The sequence below is a fragment of the Fundulus heteroclitus genome, chromosome 13, assembly GCF_011125445.2.
Source record: "Fundulus heteroclitus isolate FHET01 chromosome 13, MU-UCD_Fhet_4.1, whole genome shotgun sequence".
Classification (NCBI taxonomy): domain Eukaryota; kingdom Metazoa; phylum Chordata; class Actinopteri; order Cyprinodontiformes; family Fundulidae; genus Fundulus; species Fundulus heteroclitus.
This window is the reverse complement of record NC_046373.1, coordinates 17,227,292-17,243,630: the sequence shown is the minus strand read 5'-3', so window position 1 is coordinate 17,243,630 and position 16,339 is coordinate 17,227,292. Positions and strand designations below refer to the sequence as shown.

The 16,339-nt window shown below is 39.1% G+C and overlaps 1 protein-coding gene across 3 annotated transcripts in view; it reads right to left on the bottom strand.

Moving 5' to 3' along the window:
* The window catches only part of LOC105935092 (solute carrier family 45 member 4), a 62,508-nt gene extending 46,471 nt beyond the window's left edge, over positions 1 to 16,037 (bottom strand). The window contains exons 1-3 of one of the 3 annotated variants that reach the window (XM_021322939.2): positions 15,818 to 16,037; positions 13,698 to 13,781; positions 8,523 to 8,611 (exon numbers count right to left, since the gene is read on the bottom strand). The gene's annotated coding sequence lies outside the window, so the exon portion shown is untranslated. The remainder of the gene's footprint in view (positions 1 to 8,522; positions 8,612 to 13,697; positions 13,782 to 15,817) is intronic. The other 2 variants (XM_012875333.3, XM_021322940.2) reach the window with 2 other exon arrangements.
* Positions 16,038 to 16,339: the final 302 nt, after the last annotated feature.

Here is a 16,339-nt window from a genome sequence, read left to right as displayed (position 1 = left end):
CAGGACAATGACCCATAAGCCTACAGAGAAACATACCCCAGAAGACTTGCAGCTGGAGCGGAACGAAAAGCTGATTTTCCATGCTGTGAACTCAGGGGGGCTGGATACTGACGCACGCCTTACTGCTCTAACTTTTGGCGCTTGTGTATGTCGACCAAATGCAAATCACATAAAAATATGTTGAAATGTTTGATTGCAACATGACAACATGTAGAAAATATCAATACCTTTGTAAGAAACTCTATGCTTCCCAGCATCTCCCAAGTTGCATCTATATTACTGACCTATTTGTGTTTCTAAGAACTCCGCCACCTGACTCTTGAAAAGCCATCTCTATTTCTAGCCGACATGAACTTTGGTGTAAAACCCCAGTGAGGCACGTAAGCACACGACAAGCGACAACAGAGCACTCACTCAAACGGATAACAAAGCTGAAAATGTCTGGATCAAGGTGACATGCTGCAGGGCTGCACCAATGTTTGTGGGAGTCTCATACCTTTTTCTATGCATCACTATTTTGTGATGCATTCATCATTGAGCACACAAAGCTAAGGCTGGATTGAAGAGAGTTTTAGATAATCCGACCTCTGCAGGTGACAACGTCCCAAGGAAAGTGACCTCGTTCCCAGCTTTAGGAAGCAGATGACGGGGATAAGAGAGATAGAGAGCTAGAGAGAGAGAACGAGACCGAGAGATGGAAGAGTAAAACAACAGACTGGATGGGTGCAGGAAAGTGCTGAACCACTGCAGTGCAGAGCTGCACAAGGAGGGGCACATGTGTGTCAGCATGCATAACCATCAATGACAAATCTCCTCCCAAAAAACACAGAGCTAAAAAACACTACACTAGCTTTTATGAATACGATGCAAGGCGGACACGCAGAGACATTAAAACATTTTGATGTGCCACACATGTGTGTTCATCACGTGAACAACCTCACAGCTCTAAATTTATCTCCAGAGTCAAGTCGCAGAAGTTTTTTTTTTTTTAAAGCAGAGGCGAAAATGTTATAATTCCAGCAAATCGCTGAATAGACACAAACTAACAGTGGATCCGAGTCAAAATCAAACTTTCAGTCCTCTTTATAACAGGATGGTCTTTAGTCACAAGGATCCCTCTACATCAGGGGTGTCAAACTCATTTTGGTTTAGGGGCCGCATTCAGCTTAATCTAATCTCTAGAGGGCCACACGAGTAAACACTCATTGCAAGATTAAATAGAACTAATAAAAGTGGACTTGTTGTTGATTTTTATATTAAATTCATTTCACTTTTACACAAGATATTATGAATAACCTCTGCGTTTTTAAGAAAAGTATGTACAATTTCAACAATACTTTTACTCAGTTAAACATTTACTTAAGTGCATTATGCATAAGAACTGATCACAGTGATTATACAATGTTGAAAAACATTTATTCACATTTTTTGGAACTTAAAAACACTGCCCTGCATGACAAAATACATCAAACAGATAAAAATTAAGAAATGATTTAAATTTTTCTACACCTGAAGCTTAATCTGCTAATTAAAACACAGCGCCCCTCGTGGACAATATAGGAACTGCATATTTTCAATTAAACGAAGTACATGTTTTTTTTCAATAATTGTTTTATCATTCTCTTCCTTTTATCTCCTCTTTCTTTCACATTTTCTTTTTTCTTCTTGTTCTTCCTTTCCTCTCCTACTTTCCTATTGTAGTGTCCATATCATTTGAGATATTCCCCACATGAATCATAATAAAACTATTCACATTCATAAATCAAGCAGAGCACTATGGCAAAAGCAGTACTGCTCCACTTGTGAAAGTAAAATCTGATGAGCTCTTTTTGGCATTAAGACAAAAATTCTTATTGCCACATTGCCAGACAGGACACTGGAAATTTTTTTTTTTTTTTTTTTTTTTTTTTAAATGATAATGCATTTAGCCACAGGGCCGGACTAAATTGTTCGGCGGGCCGGATCCGGCCCGCGGGCCGTATATTTGACACCCCTGCTCTACAGCAAAGTAAGCAGAACTAATCCAACATTTTCCAAACATAGAGTTGAGACACAGCACTTAATACTCATACATGCTCACGGGATGAATACGCATTCCCGGGTTTCGGCACCAACTGTTAATGCTACCGCCACCTGTCGGCGTTCGGCTTTTATCCCGAGGAAGCACAATTTAATATGTTGAAAACTTCTTTAGTAGGAAATTAATCTCATAACAGAAACTAAACTTTAACACTTTTAATCTAAACTAGCCATAGAAATGGTTACATTTCTATGGCTAGTTTAGTATATCTTATACAGATGTGGGGAAAAGCAATGGGAAAGAGCCTTGAATGAGGGATACATCAGCTTCTTATAGATCAGCAAGGACACGCCCTGCAGGAGCAGTATGTATCACCACTGGAAGTTATCTATCAGACTGTGAAGTAGCATAGTTTCCAAGGTTTAACCACATGTACATGCTGCCCCGAGATAAACAACTCTATATGTATGCCACATCTGTGACGTCCACAGTGTCAGTAAGTTATCTGTTATTTCCCAAATAACTGCTTTCAACAGCTCCAGCAACCCGTAGTTTCATACAATGTCTAACACTCACTAAAATGTAGCATAACTACAGCATTTCATTAGATGGTTACCAGACTAATACGCTGCCACAATCTTTTGGATCTCACCATAGCGTTCACACTCACTTTATCAGTCAGCAGCACACCAAAGTAAATGTCTGAGGTTTAAACAGGGCTAACATCCGTCAAAATCCCGAGTAATGATGTCCTCGTCATGTGTACCAGGTGTGATGCACCTGTTTGTGATCATAAAGATTTTGAGTGCAAATAAATGTTGGGGGTGTCCCAAATTATTCCCCAAGGTAACCTGCTTTTCTTACTTACGTAACGTTTTAAAATATCTTTCCTTCCATTTCTATGGTTTTTGTTGTTATAATTAATATTAAATATCCTTGTGTGCAAATCTGTTAGAAAAACATCCTTTTATACGGGTATGCTAATTTTCTCACATGACTGTATATCTGAAAAATTAGAGGAACAATTTTCTTGTCACAAGCATCCCTTCTGGATAAAAGTCAGGAAATTTTCAGGGTGTCAAAATGGAGAAATTTCTCTCCATAAATCAGCAGACCGGAAAATCTTTTGCCGCCACTGTTGATTTTGCATGCAGTTCCTTGTATAAAATAAAGCAACCACAAATGTTATGCACAATTATAAAAATTTGACTGATATCAACTTTTTTTTTCCTGAATCCTAAATGGGAAACTAGCTGACTGGGTCAGCTGAGTCTTATTAAAAATATGATTACGATCTCTGGCCAAACCAAAATGGCTTTGAAGTAATTCACTTCACCAGTTTTACCACTCACTCTTTGCTTTGTTCTGAAATTATTATTGTAAATACAATGCTATATTTTTTATATGCTTTATATTTTTATTTGTTCCTTTAAAATAGTACACATTCATTGTAAATGTGAGGATTTGGGGAGACAGAAGTGAAGAATGCTTTTTGAATTTGGGAACAGAACATGACTGAGCTGGGTACTAAATCTCTTTAATAGGGGTATGAATTGACGTTTGGTTGGTACAAAATGTCCAACAGATAACTGCTAAATTTTGTGTAAGAAAAAAGTCACATAAAAAACAACTAATGCTGCAAAGATAAAGAGCAAAAAGGCGAACTGCCCATCAAGACACAGGTTTACCTGTATTTTTTTCTTTGTTTAGATATTCCTCTTAAGCCATCAATAGCTTATCGTACAAGCTCAAGATCACTTAAATGAAACAAAAGTTTGGTTTCAACATTTGTTGCCCTTAATAGAGCCAAACAATATATCTCACTTTCAAACCATTTTGGCTGACGTCAAACTTTCACAGTTGAAGTTTGCCGAAAGATATTTTACTTTTCCTGTTAAATGAGCCTGAGCTTCAGGATAAAAAGTCAGCTTAGCATTACGCAATGTTAAAATATAATTGTGGACTACTAGCAACCATTTTTTTTGTTTTTCAGTTTGAAAACCAAATGGGGCCACATTTTCCATATATACACTTTTTACAGTTTTCTGCAACTGAAAAATAAATGTCCATAAATGTTTATGTTGGATATACATTTACTTCTCAAAAAGTCAGCATATTTTGAAAAGGTTAAATATTTTTATAATTAGTATAACTCATATTATATAGATTTGCTACACAGAGGGAAATTTCTTAAGTCTTCATTTCTTGTAGCTTACAAATAATGAAAACCCAATAGCTTCTCGAAAAAAAAAAAAAAACATTGTGAAAAAGTTAAATATTGAAAACTCATGGCATCACACCCTCATGAACTAATTAACTCAAAACACGTGATTATAACGAAACACTGCTTTCCTAAGCCTTTAAATGGTCTCTCCCTCTGGGTCAGTAGGTTACACAAGCATGGGGAAGACTGCTGACTGGACAGAAACCCCGAAGACAAGACATCAACACCCTTCACAAGGAGGGTAAGCCACAAAAAGTCAACGCTAAAGAAGATGGTTGTTCACAGAGTTCTGTGTCCAAGCATAATGGATATAAAGTTGATTGGAAGGAAAAACGTGTGGTAGGAAAAGGTGCACCAGCAACAGGGAGAACAGCAGCCTTGAGAGGATTGTCAAACAAAATGAATTCAGCAATTTGAGGGGAAGTTTACAAGAAGTGGACTGGGACTGGAGCGAGTGTATCAAGAGCTCCAACGCACAGCAAAAATCCTACACATGGGCGAAAGTAAAATTTGCATTTTATTTGGAAACAAAAGTTCCCAGAGTCTGGATGAAGAGTGGAGAAGCACAGAATATATACGTTGCTTGAAGCCTGAAGTGAAGATCCACAGTTTTAGTGACGGTTTGGGGAGCTAGGTCATCTGCTGGCGTTGTTCCACTGCGTTTTCTGAAGTCCAAAGTCAACGTAGCAATGCAGCGAAACATTTTAGAACACTTCATGCTTCCTACTGCTCACGAAGTGAATGGAGGTGCTGATTTCAACAGCCATGTAGCACGATGCATGGACATTTTCAGGGTTAGCAAAGTAGGAAGATGTCCCTATAGAAACCAGCTGACAACACTTTTCTGTCACCACTGCTAGGCTTTCTCTTGTCTTTTTTAAGTAAAATAAAGAAGGGTGTGGGGGAAAAAAAATGTATACACATTAATAAATACTTAATTGATAATGATATATTGATTTTGGGAAAAATTTGGCCAACATGAGCTGAAAATGAGATGACCGGACAGCCAGAAACAGCTTAGTCATCCCCAGTGAATATTTTTAGCCCTGCTAGTTAATAAGCGGGCTAGTTAGCACTCTGGCTGGCCTACATACCCACAGTAATCAGTCTACCGGCAGATTAGTTAGCACAACACAGACCGCATGCTAACCCACAAGCATCTGGCTCTGCTTGTGGCAACTTTTATCTGAGCAACATTTCCATGAAGTCCTCCAGGCTTCAGATAACAGACAGGAAGGTGTGTACAGCGGCTCACACTGACATTGTTTGGTGTTTGGAACTGAGGACAGAATATATACACTGACGTTTATTTGCTTTTCTATACATTATCAGTGTGTTGCAGGCAGTTTGAGAACGCAGACCTCACTCACAAACCGTTACTTTAATCTGGTGGTGGTGGGGTGGGGGGTATGTTTATCTGTCTATGCACTAGATGTTATCGTGGTGTCAAATATCTCGTGAATTTTGCACCGTTTTTATATAAGCCATTGACACCAAAATCTTAATTACACAAGCTGCACGCCAACTGATGACCAGCCCTTGTGTAAAAGTCACAGTAGCTCCTGTAAGGATGGATGTTTTAACGCAGGGGAGTCTTGGGGGTTAACCAGACTGCTGACAGCAGCCACTTGGCTTACTTCTGCCCGGCAGTCATGCTCCTAAATGCCTCTAAAAATCACCCTTTCTGACTTCAAGACCCAACCAGTGCTACATTACTGCATCCTCCACCTGCCTAAGATCTTTCTCAGCCAAAGGGGAGGGGGCAGCTTGTGCGTTGTTGCCCTCCCCCTCCACCCTGAAGCTTTCAGCCCCAAGAGAAACAGGAAATTCAAATAAAAGAATAACGCAAAAGAAGGATGCAGATCAACTCTCTTTGCCACTTCATCTCTCAGATGATCTTTTAGTCTGTCACACTCCCTCGCTGTGTCTTTCAAAGAAAAAAATATGCCCTTAAAGCTGCCTCTGAGTCACTGAGAACCCTCCGCAGCTCAACGCACGAGCCTGGACGCTGACAGGAGCCAAAAAAACATATGATTTTCGTCTCGCAACAAACGTTATTGTTTCACATGAGCTGCGTCTGTCGCCGTGCCTAAAACGGAACAATAACAGCATGTACAGACCTGTTTGGACCAACGTTAAACCTGATGGTGGCAAGTTTTTATCCCTGCCCACTCATCTGATGGAATATTCCACTGCACAGCACACAGACCTGCAGTCTTACTCATTCCTGCACACATGCGCGACGCTGATAAAAAAAAAAGAAAAGAAGAAAATCAACAAGACCAAACTCACTGACCTGAACACACACACACACACACACACACACACACTCAGAAGGTAAAACGGCAAACTAATTTATAAAAATGCCAGCTAATTATGCAGAGAAGATAATTATTTAACCAGTATACAAGGATGTATGAATACTTCTATTACTACAGCATTGGCAGCTTTTAATTATTTTGTTTCCGTTTTATTCCATTTCCCTGATCAACAGCCAAGGGTTATAATTAACAATATCCTATTCTTTGTTTGCACAAAAACCTTACTATGATCTTGCATCTCACAATACGTGCCAACAACGACCGCGAAAACCAAAACCAAAATACAAGTTTGACAACTTACACTGTGCCAGGCAATCAGGTGTGTGGCACACAACACGGTGAGACGAAATCCATCTACCTCAGTATTGTTTTAACTACATTACTCAAATCATTTTTAGGTATTTTCTTACTGTCCAACACTAGATTGGGCAAAACTCTGCCTGTTTTAGGTCAGACAGGATTGCCAAAACTATTGAAATTTTCTAAAATCCAGAATAATGAGACAAAAAAAAGGGTTTAATTGAAACTGTCTTCAAATTTGTTTATGTACATTTAGTTAGTATTTGGTTGAATTGCCTTTTAAGCTATATGACCCAAGTTAAACATCTTGAGTAGTTTCCTAGAGTTTTAGTCCATTCCTACACACAGAACCACCAGAATACCCCAGTCACGATTCTAGGCTTCCTTTTAGTTTTTTTCTAAACACACCCTCTCTGTTTTGATTACGGCTTTGGTCACTCTTGGCCTTCTCTCAATGAGCTTCATGAGGTCAGTCACCTGACCCAGCTGTCTGGAAGGAGTTTCCAGAGCTAGTAATAAAAATATAAACCATTGAATGAGAAGGTGAGTCCAAGCTTTTGACTGGTAGTGTAATCATTGTTCCTAAATTGCTTAAATCCCTAGTCATCTTAGTGTGTCCAATAGTCAACGGAAATGATTTTTGAAATCCCGACTTCAAGAAGGCTGAGTCTTTTCATACAGTGTATGATAATATCTGGTTTCAACTGTCTGCTTTTTTTTTCCTGGCAGATCTATTTAGTATAATTCAACACCCAATGTTAAATAAATTTCATTGAGGAGGACCAAAAAAAAAATTCTCAACAGCTACGAAGCTGCAGTTCAATCCCTTTCTCACCATGTGTTCGTCCAACATGATTTTGTCTAACTTTAAAATCCATCACTGACACAGATCAAATTGAATTTGCGGGAGTACAAGAAAGCATGTTCTGTTGAAGAAAACTCCTGGGAGAAAAGCGAGCGAGTGAGGGGCTATCACTCTGAGTGTCTCATTACGGTGTTAATGACATTACTGGCACTCGGCCAGGTATCTTCTCTCCTTGTTTTTTTCCAAGACAACAGAGCTGCTCTCTCTCTCTCCCTCTTATAGAGTGCAGGCCCATTCAGATGGTGCCGTCTGTAGAAACTCTGTTCACATACAGAACGGAGACAATCAGTGTACTGTTTAGGTTTTAAGCGGAAAAACTCCAACATTCTCAACAATTGGAAATGTGCTGTCTTGGTGTTCTGTAACTCTGAACAACTCCTCTAATATTTGTTTTTGCTGTAAATGCAAAACACGAACACATTTTATATTGTGGCCTGGAAGACAAGATTTTTTTGTTTTGTATACAACCTAAAATCTAATAGATTTGTGGACATACATTCTAAAAACGAAAGCAAGGCCGGTCATGTGAAGGAAATGAAAGAAATGCGTGCCTACCATCTGAGGGACATGCACAGGTTTAACTGCATTCTCAGACAAACTGACTTGAATATGTTTGAGGAAAAATATTTCTACACGCATGATACGACAGCTGTTAAAAAGGTAAACTTTAACTGAGAGCAAACAGCAAACACAGAGGAGATAAGTGTGCATGCGGAGGGTGTGGTGTGTGTGTGTGACTGTGTCGCCTAAATGAACTAAAGCGAGCCAAGATGCGCAACATCAAAAACAGACCTGCTGCCAGACATCTCTGGCATCCAGTCAGCTTTCTTTGTGGCTATTTCATCAGAAAGAAGGGCTCCATTTAGTCATCAGATGATTATCTGTTGAGGATGAGTCAGTGAAAATGAAATTGGGAATGACCCAAAAAGGACAGAGGCATAATGACTTTGGAGAAAAAGTTTAGGGAGAGAAACTTTAAATTTGATAATAAAAAGGGCAAATGCATTATGTGAGAAGATGGCTCACTGATGGAGTAATACACATATTTCTGGCAGAGCAGTCAGGACAAATTTACATAAGCTTTTTATGCTGTTTGTTTGTGGTTTGCCTTAAGCGTTGGAGGAAAAAAGAAAAATTGATAAGTTTAACTTCCATTATTTCTGTTGCCCTTTAATTTTTCTTAAAGAACATCCAAACTTCAAGAAACTATTGGGTTCAAAAAAACAATTTAATAATGCTTAATGCTGAAAATCATTACTTTATAAATTATAAATCCATCCATCCATTAGAGCAGCATTGGGTAATTAATACTCAAATGACAAAAGACAAAAAAGACAAATGGTTCCTTCCCATTTAAGTTAATCATATTGATATTTATAAAGTGCTTTAATTTTGGGCCAATCCTCTCAAATGTCTCAAATACCAACCAACACACCATTTGTAAATCTGCCTTGCATTTGTATGTTGCATAAAATAATGTGAGTATATGTGAATAAACGCTTCAACATTGACCTTCTATAGACTATGTAATTTGATTCATTTAGACATGCAAAACAATTCAGCGTCACCAAGAAGTGCTGCCATATAGACTAGACAAGCACCACTGCAACAAAATTTATAGACACTTTACCCAAATATTGTGGCAGTAATCTGATAATGCTACACAATGCAGATGCTCTGTCTGCACCAAAGAAGATTTGTTTGCCTCAGTGTGCCCAATAGTTAAAGCGACAATATTTTGTGGGGCAGTTGACTTTCATTTTTGAATAACCTACCTTATAATTATTGGAACACTTAGATGTGCATTAAGCTTTCAGCCCAACATGGTAAGTCGGAGTGAGGGAACAGAGAAATGAAAAATGTGACATAGCTCCTAAAAATGACTTATTGTGCCATTACACATTAGTACTCTGAATCTTACTTTTTTCCCCTAGTAGTCAGACATTATATTTATCAAGGACATGTCATAACTGATAAACAGAACCCAAGGTCTCACAAAATGTCTTAAAGTTCTTACACATGTGATTTAACAATACATCCCGCTCATACAATGTGATGATACAGGATATTGGGTCGCTGAGGATGAGTTAAGACAAGATTTTAGCAACATCTTTAAGGAAATTAAGAATCCATGTTTTTTAGCTTCAGAGTTAAAGGAAATAGAAACTGTATTCAGAAAAATACACTCTATCCAGGATAAGATAGTCCAGTTCAAGTTTGACCAGTCCACATGTTAAGGTTTTCATGCTAGTCTCGGGTTGACATAGTTGTAATGCCAGAAACTAAACGAAGCTGCTTCCTTTATGCATTCACAATAGAAAACAGGTTTAAGTTTTACGACTTCCGTTAACATTTGCATGTTAGGACTGTTTCCAGCTAGTTTCTGTTTCGTTTTTTTCCTCAGCTGTGGGGGAAAAAAAACATCCAGTTTACAAATAAAATGCCATGGATTTTTTTTTTTTACTCTTCTTTTGACTAATACTTTCATACAATGACACTATTTGATTATATACAAATGTCATGAAAATCCTACCAGGACAGGTTGGGATATTTTAATGCTCAATCTTGTACTGTGAATTTACACAAAAGTACTTTTAAAGGAGAAGTCCGGTCAAAATCAGAATTTAAACTGCTGAAAGTACTTTAAATATAAAATTATTACATATTGTTCAATAAATGATAGGCTTTTTTAATTAAGAGTAATTTTCATTTTCATTTTCACAAACTAAATACAAAATCCATTTTTCTACTCTTCCACGGCCTTTTTGCCTGACTGCATCAGCATTTACTCCAGCTGTCATGGCAACGCAGACGTTCATAAACCCAAGTTTGTAGAAAGAAATGCACAGATAGAAGAAGAAGAGGGTGAACCCGCGTCATGTTGTGCCGTTTTAAAAAAAAAATAAAAAAACTGACTGATGATGATGGTGGATCAGACATTTTATATAGGGCACTGGGGTTTTACATCTTAACTGGAATCCATTGTGGCCATTTTTCAATTTCATATTTGATTGTTTTCAGTTGTTGTTTGTAAGATTTTGGCATTAGAACATCTTAGTTAGGTTTAGACAGAGATCCTTCACGACAGTAAAGGAGAAGGTTTTAAGCCTTCCAGGTAAACGGCCCCATTTACACTTGATCACACAAATTACAGAACAGCTGTTCGGGAATATGTGCCACACCTTCAAAACACAGTGTGCCTAGATTTATGTGAGACAAAGCCGCCTCTCTGGAGACTTTCCACTCATAAACCCTTTAAAAGAGAGCTTTAAATCTAATTTGTGGTATTGAACAAAATGACGCGCTCTTGATCTCGTGCAAAAGGTTAAAATCGTGAAACCAAAAGCTCTGAGATTACTGAAGTGACAGCTAGTGTTTCTGGGGTGAAAAAACACATCATGAAATTTCAGCCTCTAAAACGTGTCACTTTGACAGTACAAATGTAGCGCTTCGCTGCAAAACACTGTTTTCCCTTTGACTGCAAGCGACGAGCTCAAATGACCTGGAATGAAAACAAAATTAGAGAAGCTGTTGGACGCACAATGAATGAGAACAGATGACACATAAGAAAGAGAGTCAAGAAAACCAATAAATAAATAAATAATTAGCTCAAAATGCAGAGAGGAGGGGAAGTCAAGCAAGTGACAAGTCTCTGTTACCACCACGGTTGAGCGCAGCAGATCTAGTGGAGATAAGGAGACTACTGTAGGCCCTGCTGCAAGTGAGAAAGCAAACTTTGGCTCATAACGTACTGACTCATTTCTTTTCCTCCTGGTTTCTTCAGATCTGTGATCAAGAGGCACACATGAGGAGGGAGTGGGGTTATGTACACAGCTTCCCAGAGCTCAGGATTAAAAAACAAGACAGGGCTGATGGGGTGTCTGTGTGCGTTGGACAGAGAAAGGCGGAAATGGCCTGAAAAGATGGAAGCGGAGAATATATAACCTCAAATTATATCTGATTTGGGGTCACGCAGAGGAACCACATTTGAGTTTGATCACTTTGACGCCCTGCACAAATACTACATATGCAGAAAAACACATTTTGAAAAGCTTTTTTTTTTTTTTTGCTGCAATAGAATTTACTCCACTGTGTGTTTAGCACAAAATTTTTTGTAAAAAAAATATTTTCACTTAATATGGTTCCTACAGGTCACAGTACTTTGGTGAGGTCTCAAAAAGTGCTGAAGAGTTCAACTTCTTCTGCAGGTGGAAGCCCTGCCCCAACCCAACCTGTTTCTACATAATGGTTGCAAAAACAAAGAAAGTCACCACCCAATGACTTTTACATTTATGCAGAGCGATTTTAAAACTACAGCCGTGTTTTGAAACGAGTCGACAGCTAGCTCGCCACCAGAGCAGATAGCCGAACTAAACAGAAAACACCGTCTTCTTGGACAGGTGTTACTCTATAAAGAGAAGAATGAAAAAAGGGTGTACAATAAACATGTTTACTTCAGGTTGAAACACAGAAGCCTCTTGCATCTTGCAATCCAATTTTAAATCAGTAGGGGACAAGGCTACGTTCATATATGTTTTGCATGCATCATTTTGTGGGCCAAGCCTTTTTGTACAGGCAGGCAGACATTTGTTTTGTTGTCTAAGGCACTATTTTTTGTGAGAATATCATACAGACCCAAGCGTATTAGGACCGTGTTCGAACTACGAGAGACTATGCTTTAGTCAAAGTAATGGTAGTTTGTCTTGAGCCACATTTGTAGCTGAGAAAAAAAAAATAGCCATATTTCGATATATGTACTCTCAGTAAGACATTAAATAAAATTAAAAAAACTATCACTACCTTTAAGACAAGTTTTCTTTGTCTCTTTTGAAACGATCTTGGAATTTCTCAAAAGCTACATTTATTTTCATCCACCGTCCTCGCTCATGCGATTTTGGATTTAGGCTAGCTAAAAATCACACAAAAAAAATCACACAAAAAAAAAAACAATAAAACAAATTATGAGCAGACACTACGCACGAGATCAAAGTGCTGGACCAGCAAAATGTCCCTCATTACAGCACGTCGTCAGTTTTGAGGAACCTAAAAGCTGACTAAGCTTTCAGCAAGACCCAGAAGTTTTTTTTTCCACGTGATGCAGAAACAGATCTGGGGTTACAAGCGAGCGTGATGAACCACTCAGCAACGTTTTGTGTCCGTTCAGTCTGAACAAGATATTCTGAACGGTCTTTGCACCCAAAACAAGTCTTTGTAAATTCAAAAAGCACACAAAAAAATCCTTGTGTTTCTCTTTTGAAAATAAAAATATGGGTGCGCCTCTGTTTGCATTATTCATTAAATCTGAAAGTAAATCAACAATATGTAAATTGGGGAAACATAAGCCTTTGCTATTAGAGCTTGAGATAGCAAGAAGCCAACTTATCTATAGATCTGACTTTATTTATGGAAATGTGCTCCGATTCTGCGTCGCAACTGGCAAATATTGATGTGTTTGACTTAAAAAAGGTCATGGTGTGTGTCCACATTACATACACATGCGTGCGCGTGTTGTGTGTTCATGTGACATTCTCCGCTTGTGAGCGCTATGAGTCGGTAATAAGCCGATGCTGACACAGCAGCCGTCGACAGTCGGACTACATCGAGAGGAAGTCAACTGCTTTCACTTCAGCATAAACCAGCCGCTCGCCAACACACACACACAAAGCAAAACTTAAACTGCAATGCAAACGAAACCAAGAGCCTGACAGATTTAAAAGGAAGGAGTTTCCTCAGAGGTGGCGTTTTTTTTTTTCCCCCTCCCTGCAGCACCAGTCAGGTGATTCCAACACCTAGGCTATGACCCGTCACAATAAAGCACTTGTGCACAGCATTGTTCAGATTTATTCTGATGATTTATGATGCAACAGTGATTAAAATAAATAAATAAAAAATAACAATAAATAAAAAAAATGGGTCATATATACTTTATGAGTTTGGGTGTGTGATGAGCATCCAAAGCAGACTCACCAAAAGGCATTGAAAGCTTCATAAATGTCCCCAAGACGTTGTTCCTTTGGTCCAGGCTGTAATCGTAAAGCCCTGCAGTCGAGCCTGAACCAAGAACAAAAAAAACACACACACACACAGCGAAGAGGTGAGACTTAACAAATCAGCACACAGTGTGCACAGAGGAGCAGTATTTGGGCTTCTACGGCACACTAAATCAATACAGCACCAAACACTCACACACGTGCATCTGCTTGCTACCGCAAAAACACAACAACGAATGAACAGGGTGTTTGTTTTGTCACTGCGGCCCTCCTCACTCACTGCAGGATTTGGATTCAGATGTTTACGCATACATTTAGTTGTATTTTCAGCAAAAACATTGAACATATTTTATCATAATTTTTTTCTATGCAGAACATCAGAGAGTAGTGCTTTTCTACATAAAAACTCAGAAAGTGTGCCGTGCTTTTCTACTGGTGGAGCTGAATAAAAAGGCTTTGTCGTCAACCTGTATTCACAGGCCGGTTTAAGGAGCGCACCAACCAGAGAAGCAGCCAGAGTCCCAAGGTCACTCTGGTGGTGCTGCAGAGATCCACAGCTCAGGTGGATGTAAATATCCTCACATTATTCAAGCCCTCCCCATATCTTGTTTTTAATGGAGAGGCAAGAACAAAGCAGCAGTTAAGGAGAGCCATATTTGGCTCTAGTCAGTTAGGGGACACAGAAAACATGTGTTAGAAGACGTTGTGAGCTGGTGGGGAGGCCACTGAACGTTTGGGCCTTCAGGCCAAACGCTGTGTGTGGTAGAAAACTAGAAAACCCAACACTGACCATCACCCTGAACACACCATCCCTATGGTGAAACACGGTGTTGGCAGAGTCATGCTGCGGGGCCTTTTTTTTCCCCAGCAGGGGCGCGGGAGGTTGGAAGACTGATTGAGCAAAATACAGGGTAAGTAAAAACTGTGAGAGGACCCAGGCTAGTTGAGATTAGGGTGAAGGTTCAGGACAACAACCCTAAACATACAACCAGCGCGTCGGTGAAAGGGTTTAGATTCAAGCGCATTTGCGTGTTAGAACGGCCCAGTCAAAGTCTGGACCTAAATCCAAAATTATCGGTAGCAAGACTTCACAGAGGCTCTCCATCCATCCTATCTAATTAAGCATGAGCAGATTTGTAAAAAAAAAAAAAAAAAAAAAAAATGTATATTTATATATATATATATATATATATATATATATATATATATATATATATATATATATATATATATATATATATATATATATATATATATATATGCAATACTTTGTTACTTTGTTGGTCTATTACACATTGTTTGCAAAGCGACAGATTGTGAAAAGGAAGAAGAAATTATTCAAGGAGTGCAAATGTGTGCAAGGCAGTGGATTTGCACTATTTGCATCACGTTATTGGACTCCACCTGATGAAAAGTCCAACAAAGGTCACCGCAGAAGAAAGAGCATTTTCTTCTGAGTCAAAGGTGGGGGTTCTACTGTTTTCAACAGAGGCTAAAACCCACTGAAAGTGATGCTCCTGCATACCTAAGACTACTAGACTGAATCTAAAGTCTGCAAGACAGAACTTCAGCAAGCCTCCCGAAACTGTCAGTCTTCTGAGATCTTGACAAATAAAATAAATAAAAAAAATAAGCTGTAGAAAGTCATGCAGGAAATCACACGTTTCACCCAAATATAGACCAAGTTTTGATCTTCACTCTGTCACTGGTGTGTTCAAGCGCCTCTTCCTGGTTAATAACAAAAGAAGCTGCAGAGAAATGAACGAAGCACTTGTGCAAAAGTACAACAACAAAATCCGTCATGGGAGCTCCCCTTTAATAAAAGCGTTAACCTGAAACTCTAAAAGTGCATATTTTCTAATTCAGCAAAGGCGATATTTATGCAACCTGACATATCCTATAAAACTAGTGAAAGCCTTTCTTCTTCCTCCTCCTCCTCCTCCTCCTTGCAGCAGCAACCTGAGATGCTGAGTATCCTGCCTATCAGAGCCAACCAGCAGCAGCAGCAGCAGAGGCAGCGGCGGGGTAAAACTCGTCCCCCCACCACCACCACCACTGTTGTTGTTGTTGCTGTTTTTAACCGGACATTGGGCTCACCTCCGCCGGGTCGTTGACAGCCAGCTGGCTCCGTGCTTGTGTCCTCCGGGAGGTCGGACTGTCGCTGCTCTGGCTCTGCGGCAGAATGTTGTCGCTGTACAGGCTGTCCGCTGCTCCTGCGACTGAAGCCAGGGCTTTAAATGCGCCTTTAAAGGAATATCTGTCGGAAGACGAGACGCAGCGCCCGGCTTCCGTCGACGACACGGCTTGTTTTGCATAAGGGGGCGGAGCTCTGTTGAGTGACGTCACCGCGACGGATCGGTTTCTGGACTGAGTTGCAGCCACTGAGCTATATTATTTGTTTTATTTAGTGATTGGTTAAAATTGTGATTCGAAATGAAATTAAACCATGACCGTATATTAATATAAGAATTAAAATAATAAGTTATAATTATTGTTACTATTGTCATTATTTTTATAAGATAAATAAAATTAAACAATGACTGGAAAATAAATTCAACATAAACCAAACACCAATAATGTAAAAATAAATATGTATAATAATAATAATAATAATAATAA